At 39.1% G+C, this 14423-nt stretch overlaps 1 protein-coding gene across 2 annotated transcripts in view; it reads left to right on the plus strand.

Moving 5' to 3' along the window:
* Positions 1–724: 724 nt before the first annotated feature.
* Positions 725–14423, plus strand: part of LOC122414064 (uncharacterized) — a 177291-nt gene continuing 163592 nt past the window's right edge. For both annotated transcript variants that reach the window (XM_043424887.1, XM_043424898.1), the window contains exon 1: positions 725–1882. The gene's annotated coding sequence lies outside the window, so the exon portion shown is untranslated. The remainder of the gene's footprint in view (positions 1883–14423) is intronic.

Raw genomic sequence — 14423 nt, forward strand, 5'->3', positions numbered from 1 at the left:
AGGCCTCTCCCTCAAAGGATGATACGTATACACACAATGATTATCATCGATTCTCGCTACGATGCTTTTCAAGATGGTGCGAAAACCAAAGTTATCTCAGTTCGTAAAAATTTACTGATTCGTTGGTAGAAGCAAAAGTAATAAAGTCCTATATCGCGGTGAACCTCAATTTTTCTCCATTACGTGTAAACATTGTTAGCCGTTCGTATGGTTCAAGACGAATACAAATGTTATCTCGTTCCTGTGTCTTTCCAGGGGTTGATCCAATGCTGTTCGTGTACATAGCAAGAGGATGCGCTTCTGAAGTGAGCCTGACGGAAAAATTGTACTGAAAAAAATTGTGTAAAGTGGCCCTCGATGTATAATCTTCTCGATAGTTTACAGTAGCATGCGAACAGGCCTAATCGGTAATGACGGTTCAAATCTACACCTATTCCTCTTTCTATACAGATTATACTTAATGTATAGATATCAAATGGGAATGGTATTAGTACGCGAGTGGCATGCGCATTCGCGAAAATGTCTAGTGGAGGGAGGAGGATTGGGAGAGGACGAGAAAAGAGGAGGAAGCCGGTTGCGAGAGGGCCAAGAGGGGTGATAAAGGAAACGTCGGGGGTGGCGGGCGCACAGGCCAACAGTGGCGGCGGCGGCAGTCACCGGCGAGACGCGATTCCACCCCCGCTGCTTTCTGGCCCTCGCCGCTTTTACCCTCTGCAACCCCCGAGGCTAAGATAAACCCCCTCCGAATAAGCGAGAGAACCGCGCGCGTTTGCCAGTCTTTCGCTATCTGCCGCGACGATGGGTTCCCAATAAATTTGTCCTCGCATACATTGAATCTCACGCGCGCGTTCACTATCCATTAGGTCACTTGACGGTACGACATTACGGTCGGGCTGCAGTATCGCGGTGACAGAAACTTTCGGAGCGGCCGTGAAACGTACCTTCGGAGTATCGCGCGATTATTCTCCGATAAGAATTCGAAACTCATTTCTCGTCTGCGGGCTACGATTTACCGGTTCGATCGAGCACGTTTCGGCTCGTTTTTGTCTATCCTTCTTCGGGCTCATTCTGATTTTCAGTAACACAATTGATCAACAGCTTCTGAGTAGATTCAATCAAGGATCCGCCTGTCATTTAATCGAATTTATTCTGAACGCTTCCGCAGTGCCGGTTCCAACTGACACTCCGCGAAGAAGAGACTACAAGGATTGCTGAAAAGTTGTTTTTTCACCAGACTTACAACACACTGCTCGAGCCAGCGGTTGCTTGTTGTTAAAATTCTCCTTCATTCTATCGGCCTCGTCATGCTGTCCTCTTTGATGATCATCGTCATTACACGAGTTTGCCTGCCTGCTGATAACCGATAATCAATTCCGTGGTCCTCGGGCGTCGCGAAGAGTGAGGATTTATTTGAATGTATCCAAATGTATCCATCGCTATTTGACATTGCGTGACTGACTCACAATAAGGGAGAGAGAGAGAGAGAGAGAAAGTGAGCACAGAAGAAGCAAAAAAGAAGAGAGCCAGCAAAGCGAGGTTCGCCGACACCCAGCCCGCTAAACTCAATCTCCTCGTTCGTGTCCGGACTCCCGAAAGACTCCTGCGAGCGGGATATATTATTCCAAAGAGCTGAATTTTTTTATCCTCCATCGTTGTTGTGCCTCCACAAATAAACGAAAAGAACACAGATACGGTGGAAAACTGCTGATCATTTTCTCCTAAATTATCTGTGTGGAAAAAAAAGATAATCGATATTGTGTTTAGTATCAGACATAAGTGAAATCTCACTGGATCACGTCGATGTGCGGATGTAGCGTATAGTAAGAGTTTCTCACTTCACATTGTATATCTGACACAGTTGCGGAGAAACACAATCGAAACGGTGAGTGAGAATCAGTAACGATGTTTCTTTCATAAGTTTTGTTATTTTTCACGGAACGCGGCCTCAAGAATTTTCGGCATTTTCGTTCAATTCGCGATACACCAGTAGGGAAGCTCAGCACGATTTTCATCTTGAATAATTCTGTAATTATAATGGGATATATGAAATAACAATGATACGAATGTGAAATAGTGAAACATTTGCATTGAAAATCGACATCGCTGGAAATGAAAATAACGAAAATGCATTTACTCAATGCTCGCTATTTGAAATCTGCTTCAATGTTCACTTTGAGTGAAACAGTAAGAAAATTTGATGAGTTTTTGGGAGAATATCCGTTCACAAAAAAACGAAGGGGTGGAGTCTTTCCGAAGGAAACAATGAGACCGTAATTGATCTTTTTATCTTGTTCATCGTGAATGAAGCTATAAGAACGATCTCAAGGGGGCGACGTAGGCGAGCATGATTGAGCTTCTTTTTTTTTCTCATGTCCCCGCGTTATTATTAATGAATTACGTTGGAGGCGTACAACATTCTGCCTTTCACGCTCCGTTTTTTATCCCCTTAATTCTCGATATTCATCTCTGTAACACGAATAATATGGCGTGCCGGGTTAGCGAATTTGTATTCCGATACGGCGGACAAGGAAAAGCACAGCAATGATATTGAAATTCCGGTTTTTCCTGCGGGAGGATCGTTGCAACGACGACGACAAGCACGACGAAAGTTCGAGAGAAATAGCGAGAGTAGGGTGTGGGTTACATCGCGAATCATTCCTCTCCGTGTATAGATCTTGGAGACTTCCGAGGTTTATCTTTAATGCCATTCCGGAAGTCATGCAGAGTTACGAGGGCCTGGCATGTTTTATACATACGTAAAAGTCTTCATATATATACGTACTACATATTGTAGTCATTGAATGGATAAGTTGTATCATTCGTTCCGATCGTTAAAGTTATCTCCGTGCATCGGCCTGAAGCTTGTTCTATATATTGCACGATTCAAGCTATACGTCGATCCGCTTTCCCGAGAGCTTTTAACGCTGAAATCTCCCAAGAGCAGTAATTTATATTTCCAATACTTCGTGCTCATAAAACACTGGATATCTTTTGCAGAAAAATCGATTGAAATATTCAATCTACAGGGGAGGAAAAAATGGGCAAGGCTTGAGTGGAGTTCTTATTGACCAATAAAGAGCCAGAATCCGAGAGGCAGAGTTTTTAATTACTTATAGGCTCAACCGTTTGTTAGCCTGATCGTATACTAGTTGTGCTTTGCTGAACAAAAAAAACGTTTGTATCAAGTAATGAATTCCGATAATGAATTTACTATTGAAAAAGTCTAATTCTTGTTGATATTTTTAAATAACGACGTGAAAAATGCCACAAGTATTTATAGTGAAATTTCTCGACTCGGCGGTTTATGGTGGTAGATATATGAAAAATATTTCGTCAATATCGGTTGTTGAGCATGAAAATTCATTAGTATATGTGAGGGAGTAAATATATTGAAAAACGAGATGATCAAAATGACGTGATACTTATGTCGAAGTTCGGTCTGAGTGGTTTAATAAAAATTGAAAGTACATGAGCCCTGAAGATGATTGAATTTAACGAAGCATTTTTTTTTTCATGTAATTTCTTAGGTAATTCAAAACCGAAGGTCGTTTAAAAGATTTTGGGTAATACTTCTTGTGCGCCTCGGAAGCAAGTCTCTATAAGTCATAATATACGTATAATCGCTACTTGTGCCATAAATTACCCACGTAACCGCCTCAACGAGGAGAGATGCGCATCTTGGTATTAGCTGCTGGCTGCTCATATAACCAGCAGCAGTAACCATCATTAACGTTCCTAATGAAAGAGGGTGAATAGCTAAATACGATACACCACAACGTCGGCGGGCTCTCGGTTTGGGAAGTAAAAGCAGGAAACAGCTCTTCATCTCTGTCTGGCTGCGGTGTGTTTGACTGTGTGGGTTCCGCTCTTTTATACTCTCCTTTTAAGGGCAATGCAAAGGAGAAAATGCAGTTAATATTCGTGAGAAACAAAGCGAAAAAAATTCTCAAGGCTATTGGTGGATAAAAATACAGCCGGACGAAAACTCATTTCGGTAGAAAAAGAGGGCAAAATATAGAGGAGCCTGCGACCGAGTGAGCGAGGCAGATGGAAAAAGAACTTTTAAATAATTTTTTAATTAGTGAAGAATTTGAAAGAAATAAGACCTTGGGCATGGAAAAACTGATGCTGTCTGGGAAATTGGAGAAATAGGAAATAAACAAAAGTGCTTGAATTAAAGGGAAGTCTTGGCTAATGGAAGTTTTGCATTAAAATATAATGTATTGGATAAATGTATAACTGCGCGCAACTGGGCGATTGAAAAAAAAGCTGTACTATCTAGGAAATTGGGAAATGGTTTTATTCATGCCACCCTGGAAAATTCTTCTACCCCTTCCTCAAATAAACTGCCTTTTAATTAATCAGCGTTTTTTAATCAACGTCACAGTTTGTTCCCGAGTTCTTTCTTCATTAAATTTGCGATGATTTATCAACTGAAATCAATTTTTTTGCGTTTTTGTATTGCACGAACGATCGAAACTTGTTTTCCATCGAGATGGAATAGAAATTACGGTATAAAAACTTTAATTAATCGCAGTAAGAAAAAAGAAAGTACGCCAACGATAACTGAATATAGCGATGGAGGTATAGATTCAATGTAAAAAAGGAAACAAAGGCGTTGTCGAAGATAGGAGAGGAAGAGGGAGTAAAAAGGGAAAATATCATAAAAAATAATCATTAAAAAAAGCCGTTAGGTAAAAGCTCGGTATTTGGGAAGAAAATAAATAGAGTGCCGAAAAGAAAATGTTTGCTCGCGGCGTATCGGTCAAAGTGGGCTAAAGCTCCATCAATGAATGTAAATTCATAATTTGTACACAAACTTTATTAACAGGCAGAAAGTCATAAGCAAAATAATTTATCTCGTACACCGATGTGAATTCCACCATTTTATTTGCTAATATCCATATATATGGGTGATGAGAAAAAGCGAGATGATGATTGAGCGGAGATGGAAACGAGGAACGAGAGTTAGCACGATGAGAGCAACGCCGAGACCTGACGAAATGGGTTGAAAAAATGAAAGGATCGCCGGGAGCAGGTTAGAACGAGAGATGTGGAGGATAGAGTAAGAATGAGAGGAGAGCTTCAGAAGAAAAGAGAAGAAAATTCAAGCGGAAAGAGAGAAAGAGAAAACGGCTAGAAAGGGTTGGTCGGTCGAGAGTCACCTCGCTATGATGGTAGTGGTTCGTCTCTTCTCAACTCCTGGCTCGATCCTCCATATAGTCCTTGGGCTTGTTCCTTCTCTTCAGGCACTCACCTCGCTTGCCTTACTTCGTCCAAGCCACGTCCCTCGAGCACCAGACCATCCGTGAGTGCAGCGACTCGAAACTCACCCTTCTTCATCGTGGGGTTGCAAACCTACTACTGAGAAACGGCAGAATGGGAGGAAAGGGGAGGTCAATGTCTGCCTGCCCCAACCTTGCTTCCGGGAGCTCTGTATGCCGGGTGTCCTGAGCTCTCGAACCACATATATATGTTACCTTGGGTAGCGTACTCCGGCGCGCGGGTGCAGCTCGATTTTATATACGTATATACACGATCGCCACTGCTGCCCATTCGACCATAACCTCGTTGCATTATCCGCATGTTCACGTAGAAGAGCTTGCGACATCCGTAAGATAGATTTCTATCGGCGCGGTTGGTACCATTTAAAGCTCTTCGCCATCGAATTGCGTTTGCAAATTTTATCATTGAAGCAGCACGCACTATTATTGTAGATTATCTAGGAAGCATAGTACTCGCATCGCTGGATTCTCTGTTATTGAAAATGAATGTTTTGAAAGAAAATTAATCGATCGCATTGCCCATTATTCGTTGTAGAAGTAGCGACAGTAATTATTTGTATATATATGCGAGTGTGGCCGTGTTTTCCATTATTTACTCCATTATTCGTTGGGAGGTTATCGAAATGGAACTCACGACTGTTTTAATCACATTTACGATCATTCTTGATTAAGATTCGAAACAAAAGCCTCCGCGCAGCTGTGTTCAGGGTTAGTTGTAGCAATAAAAAAAAAACGATTTTTGATACGAATTTTGCAATTCGCATGGAACTCGATGACTGCTTCGTACATATCCGATTCATCAGTGGAAACGGAAGCAACAACCCTATTTCGGTTTATATTCTACGAGACCACCCTGGGGGAGGGGGATGAATGGGAAAGTTCGTCGGGATCCCGAAGGGTTGGAGAAATAACAGCTCTCGGGACTTCCTGCCACGTTCCAAAAACATTACCGTTAACTCGCAGTTGATTTCGGAGATAGAATCTGTTGGAGCAAGGTCCGCGTTTTGTAACGCCCACATCCCCGCGTTGCAAGAGGTTTATCGACCTGCTGTAGTTGCTGCTTTGACCGTTTAAGTACGGGATATTGTAGCACGCTTCGCGTGTTTGTAGCACAAAAAGAGTTGTTTTTTTCTCCTTTTATTATTAATATTATATACTCTGTTTTTGAAATATTATTCGTATAATTCTGTTCGTGGTGTTGAACCATACGAAAAGCAGATACATCAAGCTGCCAGTGGCGATATTATGTTCTGTTGCAAAATTGTTTTTTTTTTCACAGTAAATAGAGAGCAGTAGGTTGAATGGCAAAGGCTGCAAGGCATCAATTTTTTGAAAGTAAGCATCAGTCTCATTGATGTACTATTATTACGGTAGTTTGTTCATACGAATCAGTACACCAGAAAGATGAATTGTTCACTGTACTTGAGCATATGGATCAGTCGGCATATCGCAACCGTAAGTGCGAGAGAGATAGCTGCAAATTTCGAAATCGAAACTCTTCGACACAGTTTGACCGATTAAAAAAGGCTGTGTCAGCCCATTTTTGCCATCGTCCTGCATAGGCCGACAAAGCCTTTTTTAATCGGTTAAACTGTGACAAAGAATTTTGATTTAAAAAATTCCAAGTGAGGTTAGTCGACTGATTCTTAATGCGATTTGTGAAAGAAATATCGTGAAAAAATCAAGCATTTTTTTGTCGAATAGTGAACGTAGTTTATTGGACTAAATAAACAACATTTTTTGTAGATAATTCGACCGAATCATCGTTCAGCCATGAAATTTTATTTGAACAACTAGTGCCATTGATATGAGTAAGCTTCGTCGATTATTGCAACAAGAAATGTGTGTTGATTTCGATCATTTTTAGAATAAATTTTTCTGACTGCCTCTACAGCTTCGTTGGTTCAATCTATAAATCAGTTCAGGATTTACAATTTTTTCTTACCGAAGAAATTCTTCTCCAGCCGAGTCACAAGCAGAATAATTTATCAAAAATCCTGCTCATCGCTGCGGCTTTCGTTTCAAGAGTCCATTGCAAATTTCACTTTTTTTCTCTCTCCCTCTACTCCGTAATTCTCCTCAGAATCAAGCATTCCGGGAAAAGAGTTTCATATTTGGAAATATTGGCAGTATTCAACTCGATTAAATTTCCGTTTACACAACTGAGGTCTGAACAAGCTTTGTGGACAAAAAAAGTACTTTCACGCCAACAAAACCTCAATAATAAAAAACCCACTATTTTGTTTTTGTTTTATTAAATTCGTTTTTTTAGTTGTGTCAATATCTAAGTTATCGGCGACCATTTAGCAATATATATGTACATGGTTTGTAGAGTACAGAGATGATATATAAACAGTTTTGTATTATTTGAGGCGTATGCATAGATCGTTTGAATCGCGATACATGATTTGTCGATTTTGCTTCAGATCTTTTCGTTCATATCTATTTACAACAATTTATTGTTGTCTTTTTACATGAGTTGGGGGTTGTCAAGGATGGTTTAAGGTAACTCCTGTACTGCATGATAGTCAAATGAGTGCTAAATTTTCAAAACGCTTTTAGACCAAGTTTATCGTATCGATTAAATTTACTGTTAATAGATATGCATTCAAGCATATTTTATTAACGTGAAAAAATATTAAAAATGATTGTTTTGCAAAACTATCAACTGCTAAATGCAAATTTCCATGATAACACATTTTCACAGGTATTTTTCAAAGAGTTATCTGTAAACCGATTTTATTGCACCAAGTCTCATTTTGTACCTAAGCTGATCCTCTACGAATTCATCGCGTAGATTTTTTCTTTAAATTCATTCGTTCAGAAATTATGAATTCGTAGAAAATCAGTTAAGGAATAAAATGAGACTTGTTGCAATAAAATCAGTTAGAAAACGCAGATAATTCTTTGAAAAATACCAGTGAAAATGTGTCATCGTGGAAATTTGCATTTATCAGTTGATAGTTTTGCAAAACTATCGTTTTTCATATTTTTACATCTTAATAAGATATGCTGTAATACAAATCCACTAACAATGCGTTTAATCGGTACGTTAAACTTGGTCTAAAAGCGTTTTAAAAATTTAGCACTCATTTGACTAGCATGCAGTACAGTAGTTACCTTAAGTGAACATGGTAGGTTTATTATTTATCGGGAGCCTTGAAATTTGAGACCATAAACTATGCGTCACTCTACCGTGAGGGTTACATTGCTCACGTGTCACACATTGGATTTGATTATCTTCTCTTTGCCATATGAGAAATAAAAAGCAGTACGAGCAGATTCATCTTTTTGAAAAGTAAAGTAAATTTGATGAGCGAAGATTTTCCATTGTAACTGTTTTAGTATGTAAAGGTGTAGCCAATGGTACGCATCTCTGGAGAGCGATGGCTCCGGAACTTGGTAAACGAGTCGGTGAACACGCTTGTGGAGAACACGAGAGGGTTAACACGCGTTTCACATGCCTTTGAATTCAAGCCACTACTATATACGCACAAACGCGTGTATACGACCGTATAGTGTACATGTACGATTATACGTATACGTGCGTGAATGAACATTGAGAACGAGCGAGCTAAAGCTAGACGTGAAACGAATATATGTCTATGTATGAAGATGCGAGGCGGGAGCGAGAGAGAAATTGCAGATTTCGCATGGATCCCTGCGCGTACATATGCCTCTTTATACATATATCTATCCTAGGGGATAATCCACGGGCGGAAGCCAAACAATCGATGTGGCGAAGGGACCAGGGGCTCTTTCTCTTTTTTTCAACAAAAGCCGAGTTTCAATATTTGTTTCGTGAAATAATTTTTCGATGTTTTTCTATATTACCTTTACCCCTACTATGCAGCGGACAGTAGATTTTTTTGTTTTTATATTTCTGTGTAGTAGAGGAAAATCATTAATTGTTCCGCATTATTTTTAGAATTCATATAATTTACAGTTGCATATTTTCGATATTTCAAAACACAATATTACTCAAGTTTTTGAAGAAAGCCATTCAGATGCTGATTTATTTTTATTCATTTCGCTCGAATGAAATATTGTGTTATTTTGTGTAAAAGATCTTTTGATACATGGTGAACTCCAGTTTTCTCATTAATCGTTCTACAGCGTAGTTAATGCTGTAATGGAAGTTGCTCGTTGAAATGAACATTCCTCGTAGAAAAACTTTAGCGACCGATTTAAAAGGCGTTGGCCATAAATGTTCAATCTGTTATATTTCATCTCAGCATTTAGGAGTGAGGTCAAGCTTTTCTTTGGCTCTAAAGCTTTGAGCTTTGACATCGTTGCTCTCATCGCCCTCCATCGATTAAACGTCACTGTGTTCGCTAGGTGGCGCGTTCACGCTTCACTGGGTAACTCGCACACATGAAAGAAACGAGAATATAGCGACTACCGTGAATACATGAAATTTCGTGAAATTGCATTATGGAGTGGTACAGCACAAAGTTGGAGCGTTATATCAGAATCTCCACGTTGAACGTATACGCTTTTGCATGGGTCGGTTCACGTTGAAGCAATTTTGAAAAACTTTTGAATTTGTTTGTTACACAGCGTCCAGTGAAGTCTATAAATATTTCTATACAAGCTTCAATAGTTCAAAAGAATGTTGTCAGTTTTTGCAAAATGCTTTGAACGAATTAATCAATTAATGGGAGGTCAGTGAGATTCAACGAGTTAAGAGTCCATCCAGCTCATCCGATCAACTGAAAATCGATGGTAGCGCCTCCCGTAGTAAACTATATCTATATATACATGTTTATATACATGTTTTGCACGATAAAAACGATATTGATGGGCGTTCATTTAAGCTTTGCAGGACTTTCCCTCGCTGAAAAACCGACATTGCGAACTAGGTTGATTTTGTAATTCAGTTGGAACATCCATTTCTAATGTTGCTATTGTTATGAAGCAGAAGTACTTCAGCTGCAGATCCTGCACAATACCCTCAAATCAGTTTTTTTTTTAATTTCCTATTTTCATTTTTTTTATGTAGCAAGGTGACTGACTTTGCAGACATTTTTTTCGTCCGAAAATTCTTTCCTCAAAGAAATTAACAAACGACTCAACATTTGCTAACTCGGAGTCACACATGGCCGATGTTGAGCCGATTATGAATTTTTTGTAGGGTTGAGGCTCCGACACAATAATACCAATAAACTGAAACTCTTCTAGAGCTAAACATTCAATAAAACAAGCTAATACAGAGCAGAACTAGGAGAAGCTAAGAGGTTAAGAGTCATCGAGCTCACGTGACCAACTCAAAATCGATGGTGGCGCCTCCCGTAGTAAAGTATTTCTATTTATAGTAAATACTCCGGTCGATGTCACATGTCAGACGCCTCGCGTGTATTCTACCGGATTTCTCTGTGAATTTTTATTGAAATCGCGTCAAATAAATTTCGTAATGAGCAGTAAAGTGAAATCGAAATTTTAAGTGAGGATAGTCGGCTGATCCATACTCTGAAGATCGATGAATAATTATCAAAAACGATATTTAGTATGAAGAGCGAATAACGGCGTACAACGTCAAAAGGGAGGAATTTCATTGTCTTGGTTTAGTGATTGAAAACGTATTGTGTAAAATGATAACACTAGTGGCTCATTTGTGTTTCTCTTAAAACAAACGAGGATGAAAATGATTGAAAATAAGGGTATCAAAGGGTTGGTCGATCTGACACGAGCAGCCTCATACATGGAGGCACATGGATTGCAGTCATATTGTGCTGAGTTACTCGGGGAAAAGTACTTTTCTTGTGTCGAAAATAGCAAGAGAGAGAGAGAGAAAGAGAGAGAGGACGAAAAGAGGAGAAGAGGAAGAGCGATGTATATACATAAATGCAGCAGTACAGCTCCGATGTTTAAGCTCCCATGTTCAGGCAGCGAGATGACATGTACCAGATCGCCAGTGTCCACATTCGGAGGTACGTAATACCTCGGCTCTTTTTATCCACAAACAAAATCAGAGTAACAAATTGTACTTGTCTCAAGTCATGAACAGACTGCAGTCGGCTGGTGAATCTTTAGTAAACTCTCGACTGCATTTGTCATGTCGCTGTCGCTGGGTGCGAGTGGGTTGATTTATTTTAGATCTTCCTCAAAATTTTTCGTTCTTTTCAAGAAACATTCACAATTCTTACCACTTCGTAACGATGCTTCTACGGATTAGGAATTGATCGCGACGGTGAAACAGTCCTCGCTTTAATTTACACAAGGCATTCTCAAACTATCCCAAATATATCGGTATTTTATTTCTAATGAAAATATCCCATGATTTATAACTTTATTTATAAATTACACAAGTGAAACTATTCAGAACAATCTGTGGTAGCTCGAAGGGCGTGTTTCAATGTTAACGAACTTCCGTAAAAAGGGAAGGAGGTGCGATCGTAATAATACGGAGGAAAAGTTTTCGTTCAAGTACATATTAGCAGTTTGGAAAAGTTGCATGTGATATGATCTGCAGGAAAGCTCCATGAAGCTCGTCTCTCCATTTTCGTATCCGATCCATGTATGTACGTGATGACGTGAATATATAATGTACAGGCATACGTTTTCATATATATATTGGCCTGTTGTACCAAACCCTATCGTTGATATCGAAAATTCCAGACTGCATTGTAGTTTTGCAATAATGATGTGTATAACGAACTCTCGACGATGGATATGTACAGAGGTAGGCACGTATACGTATGCGCATAGTGTGGCCAGAATTTTGCCCGGCATATTCCGGCACTCGTTCCAATAAATACTCTCTCTCTCTCTCTCTCTCTCTCTCTCTCTCTCTCTCTCTCTCTCTCTCTCTCTCTCTCTCTCTTTCACTCTATTCCCCTCTGCAGTTTTCTTCATGCTAGTACATACAGCATTCACCCTCTAGATCATCCCATGCTCTGATGTATCCCCCTGGTACACTATAATATACCTCTGTATTGGGTAAATAATGTGTTATCCCATACACCCTCGGGTATTCGTGTGTACTCAGGGTCTGATATCTATTGGGAGAGAATGATTCGATCGCGTGTAACCATTCGTGTACGTTGGTGTTTTTTTTTCTTTTCATTATTACTACCTCTTTATCACATTTATTGACTGGCAACGGAATGAATTGTTGCCGCATTCTGACTTTGTAATTTTCAATTCCATCGAATTTCTAACGTTTTTTTCGTCGAACTTTCCTTCAGGATCCAACAAATACGTAGGTAGTTAAAAATCGTACTGAAAGAAGGATCGCAAATTCTCCATACACTCGATCAAGGTAGTCCGATTTTTACGTACTTAATGATTTTATCATGTTTACTTTTCAATTAATACTTTCTGGGAGCGCAGAGCAGGAGTTTATGAAGTGCACGATAGCGTATGCAACACGAGAATCCGTTATTCATGGAATCGAATAAAGTCGGGTTTGACAATAACTTAATTCTCGACGCTCCATGCAAAATCCTTGAAATATCGTTTTTTTTTTATTATTATTGAAAACAGAATATTCATTTTTGGAAGCGTGTGTCGAGAGGTTCACCATAAACGTATGATGAATTCAATACCAAATACTTAACCGTAGGACACGGAGGATGGATGCAGTCACTATTTTATACGCGAGCTCATACACACTTACATAATGTACGCATGTACGTCTCCATTGATTCTGCACATTCGACAGATTTCGAGGTTTTTATAACAGTGACGTAGCGGCGAAATTAAGCATTTTAATGTCACTCGTCATTGAGATGCAGTGACGTGTGTGGAAAAGCCTGTGAAAAACGTCGAAACAAATGAACGACGAGTATTATTAGCGCGAAGAAGAAAAATGTTTAATTCATAGCACAAAACTAATGCATTCTCCACTAAATATACAGATTATTCGTTTTTATATATTTATGATTTTCTCTGAAAAATGTGTTCGTCTTAATCGTAATACTGCGGTGAAAAACGCTCTAACTCATCCAAAGTTTAAATCAAGTCAACAAATTATCTCGATAAACATTTGTCTACGAAACTCTTGAGATCTGCACGAAATGAGAGTTTTTAAAATGAAACGGACGACGATGACAACTCATCTGGAGTTACTTGTACAAAGTAAAATATTCTCTTCACGCAGTTCGTAATTATATTTGATGTCTCATTCGGTATTCTCACGAATCGTCAGTTCGTTATAATATATTTACGATATTCACGACGATTTCTCGTATATATCTACGAGGTAGGTCAGGTCGTTTGGTTAACGTGGTAACATTACTCGGGCTGATTCGTTTAAATTTAATGAGAAAGAGAAAATGGGAAGCAATGAAGATCTTCCCTGTACAGCCTTACCTGGACCTCAAAAGTCTGCAATTTCTACGTATTTGAATAAATATATACATAATATAAATGGCCATATACGTGAGTACATACTCAAATGAAGTTGGTACCAACCGCTGTGAGTCAGTACCGGTGAACTATAATGCAAGTAATAACACCGATTAAAGCGCGACCTAATGACCGTAACTATGAGACCAGGATTAGCCGTTAAGCGAGTCGTAAACGTTTCCTTCGAGAGATCGCGGCCATTTCCTTGCGTCAGATCGTATATATACGAAAGACCGAATTGGTACGTTTATGTTATATGTCACAGGTATGTAAAGCAGCTCAAATCGGCACCTTTGAGTGACGAATTTCAAAATTTTCATTCTTTCCGAATTTCACGAAAAACTGAGGATTTCATTGGTCCGATTTGTCCTTGAAGAGATTGGAACTTCCTGGTACTCAAAAGCAAAGGTTTTGCGATGAAAAATTTCGATTTTTTTCACCAAGATTTTTCAGGGTTAGTGATTCCTAACTTTGAAAAAACGGAGAATGAGAAAAAATCGGTTTTCATTATCCATATCTTGTTTGGAAAATTTAAGTTTCTCGGAGGTGAGGTGAAATAAACTGTTGGGAAGTAAAATGAAGTGGAAGAAGTTTTAACTTTAGCGAATGATTTTTGAAAGGTAATTTTGGAAATGACTATTGGGTAATAACTCGAGAACTCTGTACATTGCATTCTGCTTATTTAACCATTCCATTAATTCGTGGGAATAAATAATTCTCTTTCAGTGTGAATTCATTTGGTCGATCAAAAATTAAAATTACATTGAAATTATACGACGATAAATCTAC

Source organism: Venturia canescens, chromosome 1 (genome assembly GCF_019457755.1).
Source record: "Venturia canescens isolate UGA chromosome 1, ASM1945775v1, whole genome shotgun sequence".
Taxonomy (NCBI): Eukaryota; Metazoa; Arthropoda; class Insecta; order Hymenoptera; family Ichneumonidae; genus Venturia; species Venturia canescens.